Source organism: Solanum tuberosum, unplaced genomic scaffold, assembly GCF_000226075.1.
Source record: "Solanum tuberosum cultivar DM 1-3 516 R44 unplaced genomic scaffold, SolTub_3.0 scf00052, whole genome shotgun sequence".
NCBI lineage: Eukaryota > Viridiplantae > Streptophyta > Magnoliopsida > Solanales > Solanaceae > Solanum > Solanum tuberosum.
Window position 1 is genome coordinate 1,644,038 of NW_006238977.1, and position 8,859 is coordinate 1,652,896.

At 32.9% G+C, this 8,859-nt stretch overlaps 2 long non-coding RNA genes across 2 annotated transcripts; both read right to left on the reverse strand.

The window, feature by feature from the left end:
- Positions 1-4,001: 4,001 nt before the first annotated feature.
- LOC102601004 (uncharacterized) lies at positions 4,002-4,457 on the reverse strand. Its single transcript, XR_367030.2, has 2 exons — positions 4,347-4,457; positions 4,002-4,250 (listed from the first exon to the last, which is right to left on the reverse strand). It is a non-coding gene; the product is annotated as an uncharacterized lncRNA (long non-coding RNA).
- Positions 4,458-7,754: 3,297 nt separating this feature from the next.
- LOC102600771 (uncharacterized) lies at positions 7,755-8,197 on the reverse strand. The gene is made up of 2 exons (XR_367029.2): positions 8,089-8,197; positions 7,755-7,994 (listed from the first exon to the last, which is right to left on the reverse strand). It is a non-coding gene; the product is annotated as an uncharacterized lncRNA (long non-coding RNA).
- Between the last annotated feature and the right edge of the window lie 662 nt (positions 8,198-8,859).

Genomic DNA, 8,859 nt, shown 5'->3' on the forward strand with positions numbered 1-8,859 from the left:
TACCTCGAAACAAGCTTGAAACCCCTAAGAAACTTGATTCTTCCCTTTCTGGATTCGTTCCGCTTGTTCTTGGTTTACAAAAAATCATAATAATGTAGGAATCAATAAACAATCACTAATTACCCGAATTGCTAACAATTCTATGAACCCTAGAGCATACCCATGATCTCAAGTACCCAAAATAGGGTTGTTTCCACCATACATTCTAGATCAAAACCCTCCCCCATCGATAATGACCCATTAGATTACGTTCTACGGATCGAAAAATGGATTCGGGGAGTTAAAATCTTACCTTTAGCCTCAAGAATGGTGGAAAACTGTCAAGAATCGCATGGGGTTCGTTCCTTAGCTCTAAAAATCAAAAAGTACATAATAAAGACGTTTTGGGGTTTATTTACGACCTTAAGTCACGTCGGACCCGCCGCAGTAGTCCTCACCTTGCTATAGCGTCCCCGCCTTGGCGGCAAAAATCCCACCCCAGCGGCTTGCACGAAACCAGTGAGCTATTTTAATAATTTCAAGACCCCCATTTCACAACATACCTTAAACCAACAACGCTCAGAAAATACCGTCCACGCTAAGATCGATTTCAAGAGTTCTACTCACCCGAATTCAATTCCGTAAAGTCGTACAAATTTCTTAACGACTTATCAAACCACTCATGTAATCAAAATCATAAATAAGTCACCCGATTGTTACCAAATTTCCCTACACCTTAACGACTCTGATTTCGTCCAAATCTGGACTAGGCTGGGAAATCCAAAGTTACTACGCATAAATTTTCTGGCCCCAATTCTTTTCCAATTGGCTTTTCTATAACGATGGAAACAGGTCGTTACATATAATTTTTAAATTTGATCCAAAATATATGGTCAAAAGTAAGTCAAGTCATTAGGAGATAACTTAGAGATTTAGTTTTGTAATACAAATATTATTTTAGACATGTGACAATTTCATAAGATGTTAAAGTGAGTTAAAGTGGCACATTGACTAGGGAATTAATTGACAGTCTGCTTATATAAACTTGAGCAATTTAAACATCATGAACTAATTTTTTAGATTGAGTTAAACTCAGGTATTATATCTTTGTAGTCGGATTCATTACCATTTGGGCTTATAGTACACACTCCAATTGTCCAACCCATGAAAACGGTATTAAAGTAGACTAAAATCCCACATTAATTGAAAAATGAACGGACAATTTACTTATATAGACTTGAACAATCTACTTGAGCAATCTACCCATTATGAACTAATTTTTGAGATTGAGTTAAACTCAGGTATTATATCTTTGTAGTCAGGTTCATTACCATTTGGGCTTACAGTACACACTCCAATTGGTCCACCCATGAAAACGGTATTAAAGTAGATTAAAATCCCACATTAATTGAAAAATGAACGGACAATTTACTTGTATAGACTTGAACAATCTTATACGCATAAACTAATTTTGGAGTATAGGTTCAAACGGATCGAAATTTATGAATTTTTAGAACATCTTTTCTATCCTCAACTATTTGTACGACCATTTTCTTCTTATCAAATGTTAAACGAGTATAAGAGTATCATTTTTCTCAAGTTGAAACAACTAAAAGATCAAAATATATAATCTAGATTTTATCTTCTTAATATTTGTTATATTTTTACTCGAGAAATAAGAGAAAAATTGTAAATTTTGTTGCTTAATTCCATTTTTAGTTTTTATGTTGTTTGACTTTGTATATTTAACCTTCCATTAAACAAATTGTATTCCGGAAGGTTACGAAAGCTATGATAAAAATAAAAAAATAAAAAACAAACTTAACAGAATCTCATTTATAAATACACTTAAAAAATGAGAGATAAACTAGAAATCCTTATATAATATAATAACAAGAAATCTTCTTCTTCTTCGTCTAAACTTATTATGGAGAATATTAAGAAATCTAATTAAAATAACTCCATTTTTAATGAGAAAATACCAATAAAATATTACTCCATAAATATTAAGAATATTGTTTGGAAGAAGCATTAATTTGTTTAACTGGGGTTCTCATTTTCTGACCTTTTTTTCTAAATAAGTACTCTACTAAATCAAATAACACAAGGACTAAAAATGAAATTAAGCAATAACTCAAAAGACCAAAATCACTATTTTCCCCTCACAAAATATAAGAATACAGTTGCTGTAAATATTTAATGATACTGTCACCAATATTAGGTCCCCACTTAATTGACACAAAGTTCACACAAGTTGTATTATTCTATTTAAACATTCATTTGTTTTAGTGACAGTTTTCATATTTTGTAAATCTTGTGTCAAGACAAATAACTAATAGTAAGATCAAGGGAGTTCAAAGAAATGTCTAAATAGGGATCTGAATTGTGCAAGCTTTCCTAAGAGTGAATCAAAGAACTAAAGACATTACATATAGCCTTCTGTTATATGAAATCACATAGATTTACTCAAGAATTCCGAACACTAGGTTATATAATATTGTTTGTGCAACTCTGGTAATGTCATGAAACGTTTGCATTTGCAAACAAGGAATACAAGGCAGAGAAACATATCATAATTAACATGTCTAAGAACTAATAACTCACATGTCCACATAAGTTCGCGAGATAGAGGATAAAATATGAGAAATAATACCTAACTAGAAGCCAATGGTGTAAGGTTCAAAACTCGATCAATAATGAGTGTGACCCCTTAGATAACAACCTTTTGTCAACATCACATGTTGCACTCATTTACAACTAAACCAAAGTGCTAACTCCTAAAATGAGACCTTAATTATGCCAATAAAAATAGAAATAAAGAACTAGCTTAGTAGCAAACAGGAATAACTTGATTTGTCTGCTTGGGAATACACAAACATAATGCAATGCAACAACTTCAAATGCATGACCCAGAGAATACAACCTTTTGCTCAACTCTGTTAATTAAATGGTCACCCGAGGACATCAAAAATAGCTCCAGCTGAAGTACAACCCATTACCATACCAAAGGTATACCAGGGAAACAATCAAACTTTCACCCTTCTAGATGATCTAGGCCATCACATAGCATGCAGCTACATGTTTGTCTAGAACAACACAACACATCATCACATTCACAACACTCAAACTATACGTACATTCATAGCCAAAAAGTGCATCATAGGTGTGCAGTAAAATTGAAGGGCAAAGTGAACTTTCAAAACCCACCAATTACCATACAAAAGCAAAGGGTATCATCACAATGTCATGCCATCTATACAAGACATTACATTCACGACACTCAACTAAATGTCCATTGATTGCCAATACGTGCATCACAAGAGTGCCTACTAGGCTAACACTGGAAGAGTAAATCTCATTTCCAACCTGGTAAAAAACTGAAGTCTAGTTTCAAAACATTTCTTGAATTTATACTTCAACTACCACTACACCCCAATCAGCTCACAAGCATATTTGAAGTCAACTACATAAATACTCACTGCCCATATTGCTCCATTCAAGTATGTCTGCTGCTTGAACTTACAACCACATCAGAACAGGTCTAGGGATTCAGCTGCTAAGCACCAAACAACAAATTCACGATTCAAACTCACACGGCATGAAAATGATTACGTGAAAAACTCTTCACTAAAACTTCAATTCAAACTTCAAATACTATCATCTAAGTTTTGTATCATCTCCAATAGGAACTTCAAACAAGTTTTCACTTGGGATCGAACACCCTAAGCAATGTGTGCATTCCATGATAATCCAATATCAATTTAGCTTTTATCCAAAGCGGCAAATGATTGTCACATGATATGAACACTAAAGTGAATAACCTATAACGCTACAATTTAAATAACTCATGAGCGAATTTCACAATTAGATAAACAACATACCGAGTGTAATCTCACAAGTGGAGTCTAAGGAAGATAAGAGTGCGTAACGTTCAGCCCAATTAAAGCATATTTTCACAAATTTATAAATGCAGACAATTCAAAACGAAGTACTATATAAAGAGGAACGATGTATAAATAAAATAGAGCAAAAAGATACGAAGCATAAATCCATAGCCAAAATCGAATACTAAATTTTGAATTCGGTGTAATCAGAACAAAATCACAACTCAAATGTGACTGAAACTTCAAACTAAAACTTAAACAGCATAAGCCTAGAGAAGACGATAAGCATAGATAGACCGTTGAGAACTGCAGAATGTAGTTCTACTTCGATCTCTGTCTCATCTTTCGACGCTTCCTCTTCAACCTCCTCATACGCTTCTTCTTCCACTGAATAAAACCAAAAAAAAATGACAAAATTAAGCATAAAAAACTTACGAAATTAGTGAAAATGGAGAAATTTCATGCTACAGAATTCATTTTTACCTTAGCTCTCATTCTGAATTGGTGATGATCGGAAAGCTTTCTTCACTTCTCGGAGAGAATATATCAAATGCGGCAGTGATGAAAGAAGATGGAGTTAGGGTTTAGATCAATTATATAGCAAACCTAAAACGCGAGATATGTGGATCACTGATGGGCCTAAAATGTAATTCAAATTGGATCCAGTTAATAGGCCCAATTTCGCGGTTCTTAATGGATGAATCGGGTCTTTGAAATTTTAGTCCCACCGTTTTTTTCTTCATAATTGAATTTGATGCACTTGAGTACCACCAATATGTATAAGGTAGTCTTTATTAAAAAAAGCGTAGTTGATCACATTAAAATCACACACATATAGATAATGCATATTGAAATATTATCTTGAAGAATGTGACGTAAGTTTTTTCTTCGATATCATGATAATTAACAAGTTATTTATTATATTTTGATATCAATACCCATGACACAACAGAAATAGGTGAACCGATATTGGGTATAATTAAATACTTGTTGAATTAATGATTAATCAAGATGACATTTCTCAACTTTGGAATACGAGTTTAAGGTTTATGTTGTCATGAATTTTAAATGACTAACTAATACCTTCACCAGGGCAATTAAAGGAAAAGCAAAAAAAAAAAGCAAGAGTTTCTGAGGTCATTCAATGGTAAGAGTATAATTTCACGTGCATACATAGTTAATCATCGTAATTTGATAGTTGAAAATTTGATTTTTTGAAATTGTGTTTGTACATATATTTTATTTGATTATTATTTATTTTTACTTTTATAAGTGGAATTGTGCAATTTTCAAAAGTTGATCTACATTAGGTTGTGGAAACTTGAAAATATTTGAGGATCAAATATATATATATAGATAACTTTCACAATCTGATTCAAAATATATGATCAAACGCAAGTCAAGACATTAGGAGATGACCTAGAGATTTAGTTTTGTAATTCATAAGATGTTAGAGTGGATTAAAGTGTCACATGGCTAGGAAATTGGTTTACAGTATGCTTATATAAACTTGGACAATCTTCTTCTCATGAACTAACTTTTAAAATTGAGTTAGGCTTAAATGTAATATCTTTACATGATATCATAGTCAAATTATCCCTGTTTGGACTTATAGTACACGCTCCAATAGAGTCGGCCCATAAAAACGGTATTATAGTAGATTAAACTCTCAAATTAATTAAAAAATAAACGGACAATTTACTTAAATAGACCTGAACAATCTTTCCCTCATAAAATTAAATTTTGGAGTTAAAGGTTCAGATGGATCGAAATTTATGAATTCTTAGAACATTTTTTGTATCCGCAACTATTTGTACGGTCATTTTCTTCTTATCAAATGTTAAGTGAGTATTAATAAGAGTATCATTTTTCTCAAGCTGAAACAACTAAAAGATTAAAATATCTAAGCTTGATTTTATCTTCTTAGTATTAAGAGTAAAATTGTAAACTTTATGACTCATTTTCCTTATTAATCATTCGGAAAAAAAAGGATACATTTCTTGTGAATATGAAATAATACGGTGTCAAAATTTTACCCATATTAGATGATCCCTTACATAAAGTGCACAAAAGGTATATTATTCTATTTAAAAATTCATTTGTTTTACAGACAGAATTGAAATATTGCAAAAAAAAAAAACATATTTCTTAAAAGCTTGCGTATAATAACGGAACTTATAGTAAGATCAAAGGAGAATCCCTTGGTTCAAAGCAAGGTCTCGTGAAGGCGACGGCAACTAGCTTTATTCAAACTTGCTTAAGACTATACTAGAATAATTTATTAAACGTAATATATGATTTTTCAGTATTATTTTTCCACTTGGTGTCTGATATATACATTTGAGGCCTACTTAAACCTTTATTCATTCCACATTTGAGTGGTTAAGGTACTTATCACTCCAACACAACTAGATGTTGGTCGAATTGGTGTTTGCTACTCGGGAAATGTCATGAAACGTTTACACTTGCAAACAAGGAATATAAGGTGGAGAAACGCATCTTATCTAACATGTAGAAGGACTAACAATGGAGTAAGATTCAAAACTCTATCGATAATGAGTCCCTTCACTTAAATACCAAGCTTTTGTCTACAATTCTAAACCCATGATGCGCACATCACATATGTTGCGCTCTTTTGCAACCACACCAAAGTGCTACGGGCAACTTTGGGACATTAAAAGAGCCAAATTAACTAACAAAAACAGGACAAACATGATTTGCCTGCTTGGGGAATACACACATAATGCAATGCAACAACCACTTCAAATGGAAGACCAAGAAAACACGACCTTTAACTACTCTGTAAATAAAATGATCATCTGGGACCATAAAAAATAGCTCTCTTGCAGTAAAACTTAAGGACAAAGTGAACTTTCTACGCCCTCACATTACCGTACCATAGGCAAGGGTATAATATCCACATGTTTCCACAAGGGAAACAATCAAACTTTCACCCATATAGTTCTAGGCCGTCAAATAGCACGCATGACGCATCTACATGTTGGTCTAGAACAACAATGCAATGTCATCTTATACAAGACATACATAACACCTAAATTTATTGCATCCCAGGTGCACCTACTAGGCTAACACTGGAAGAGTAGATCTCATTTTCCCATCCTGATAGAGAAAAACTAAGGTCCAGTTTCAAAATATATCTTGAATTAATAATTCAACTACTACTACTACACCTCAATCTGCTCACAAGCAAGTTCATACTCACTTCCCATATTGCTTCATTTAAACATGTCTGCTACTTGAACATACAAGTTAAACCACATCAGAACAGGTTTAGGAATTCAATTGCTACCGAAACCACAAAAACACGTTTCAAACTCACTTAGCATGAAAATGCCTTTAATCAAAAACAGAACTTTACTAAAATTTCAGTTCAAACTTCAAACAATATCTAAGTTTTGTATCATCTCCAATACAAAATTCAAATGAGTTTTCACTACAGCATGGAACCGAATTTAAATTGCTATCTAAAATGGACCGTATGGTATCAGCATAAAGCATGCAGATGCACTACTTTTTTTGGATGAAAAAACCTAAGCAATGTGTGTATTCCATAATGATCCAACATCAATTTAGCATTTAATTAGACAAACAATCTTAGCCCAAAGCGGCAAAGATTGTCACACGATATAAACACTTCGTGAGCGAATTTCACAATTATATAAACAACATACCCAGTGTAATCTCATAGGTGGAGTCTAACAAAGATAGAGTGTGTGCAAATATTAATCATACCTCGCAGAGGAGGCAGGGAGGCTGTTTCCAAAAGCTGTTCAGCACAAATAAAGCATATTTTCACAAATATATAAATGCAGACAATTCAAAACAAAGAACGAGGAACGACGTATATAAAATAGAGCGAAAAGACACGAATAATAAGAAGCATAAATCCATAGCCAAAATCGGATACCAAAAATTTGAATTCGGTGTAATTAGAACAAAATCACAACTCAAATGTTACTGAAATTTCAAACTAAAACTTAAACAGCATAAGCCTAAAGAAGACGATAAGCATAGATAGACCGTTGAGAACTGCGGAATGTGGTTCTACTTCGATCTCTGTCTCATCTTTCGGCGCTTCCTCTTCAACCTCCTCATACGCTTCTTCTTCCACTGAAGAAAAAACAAAAAAAATTACAAAATTGAGCATAAAAACTTACGGAATGAGTGAAAATGGAGAAATTTCATGCTACAGAATTGATGTTACCTTAGCTCTCATTCTTAATTGGTGATGATCGGAGAGTTCTCTTCACTTCACAGAGAGAATATTTCAAATGCGGCAGTGATGAAAGATGATGAAATTAGGGTTCAGATCATTTATATAGCAAACCCTAGAGATGTGAGATATGTGGATCACCGATGGGCCTAAAATGTTAGTTCGACTTGGGTCCAGTTTTTAGGCCCAATCTTGTGGCTCTAAACGGATGATGTGCAAGAATGACCCCCAATGAGGGGTGCTTGAAATTTTAGTCCCTTTTCTTCTTCTTTGTACTTCAAGGTTTTCCGAAATAGTCATTCTACGATAAGATGTATGCACTCTCTATCCTACGTATAAGATTACGCTAGATATGTTATGCTAGTTGCTAAAAATATCTTTAAAGAATGAATGAACTATGTTACTCATTTGTGAAAATAAAATTAATTTCACTTATGAGATAGGAAATTCAGAGTATTTTTATAGCGGTCGTTTAATAGAATGTATGAGAACAATATTGATTATGATATATTAATAATGTTTGTATTAGTTATAACTTACATTAGTTATGCTGAGATTATTTTTTATGCAGTGTTTGGTGTATTAAAATAATATAAATTGCATAAAAAATGATAACATATTTATTTACAAAAACGCCCTTCACAAATATGGTAGAAAGGGTGTAGAAAAAGTTTTGAGGGACAATTGTGTCTTTAATCTTACTAATGTGTGTATTAAAACCTTTTGCAATACTAATACAATGGATTTTTGTATGTGTTATAC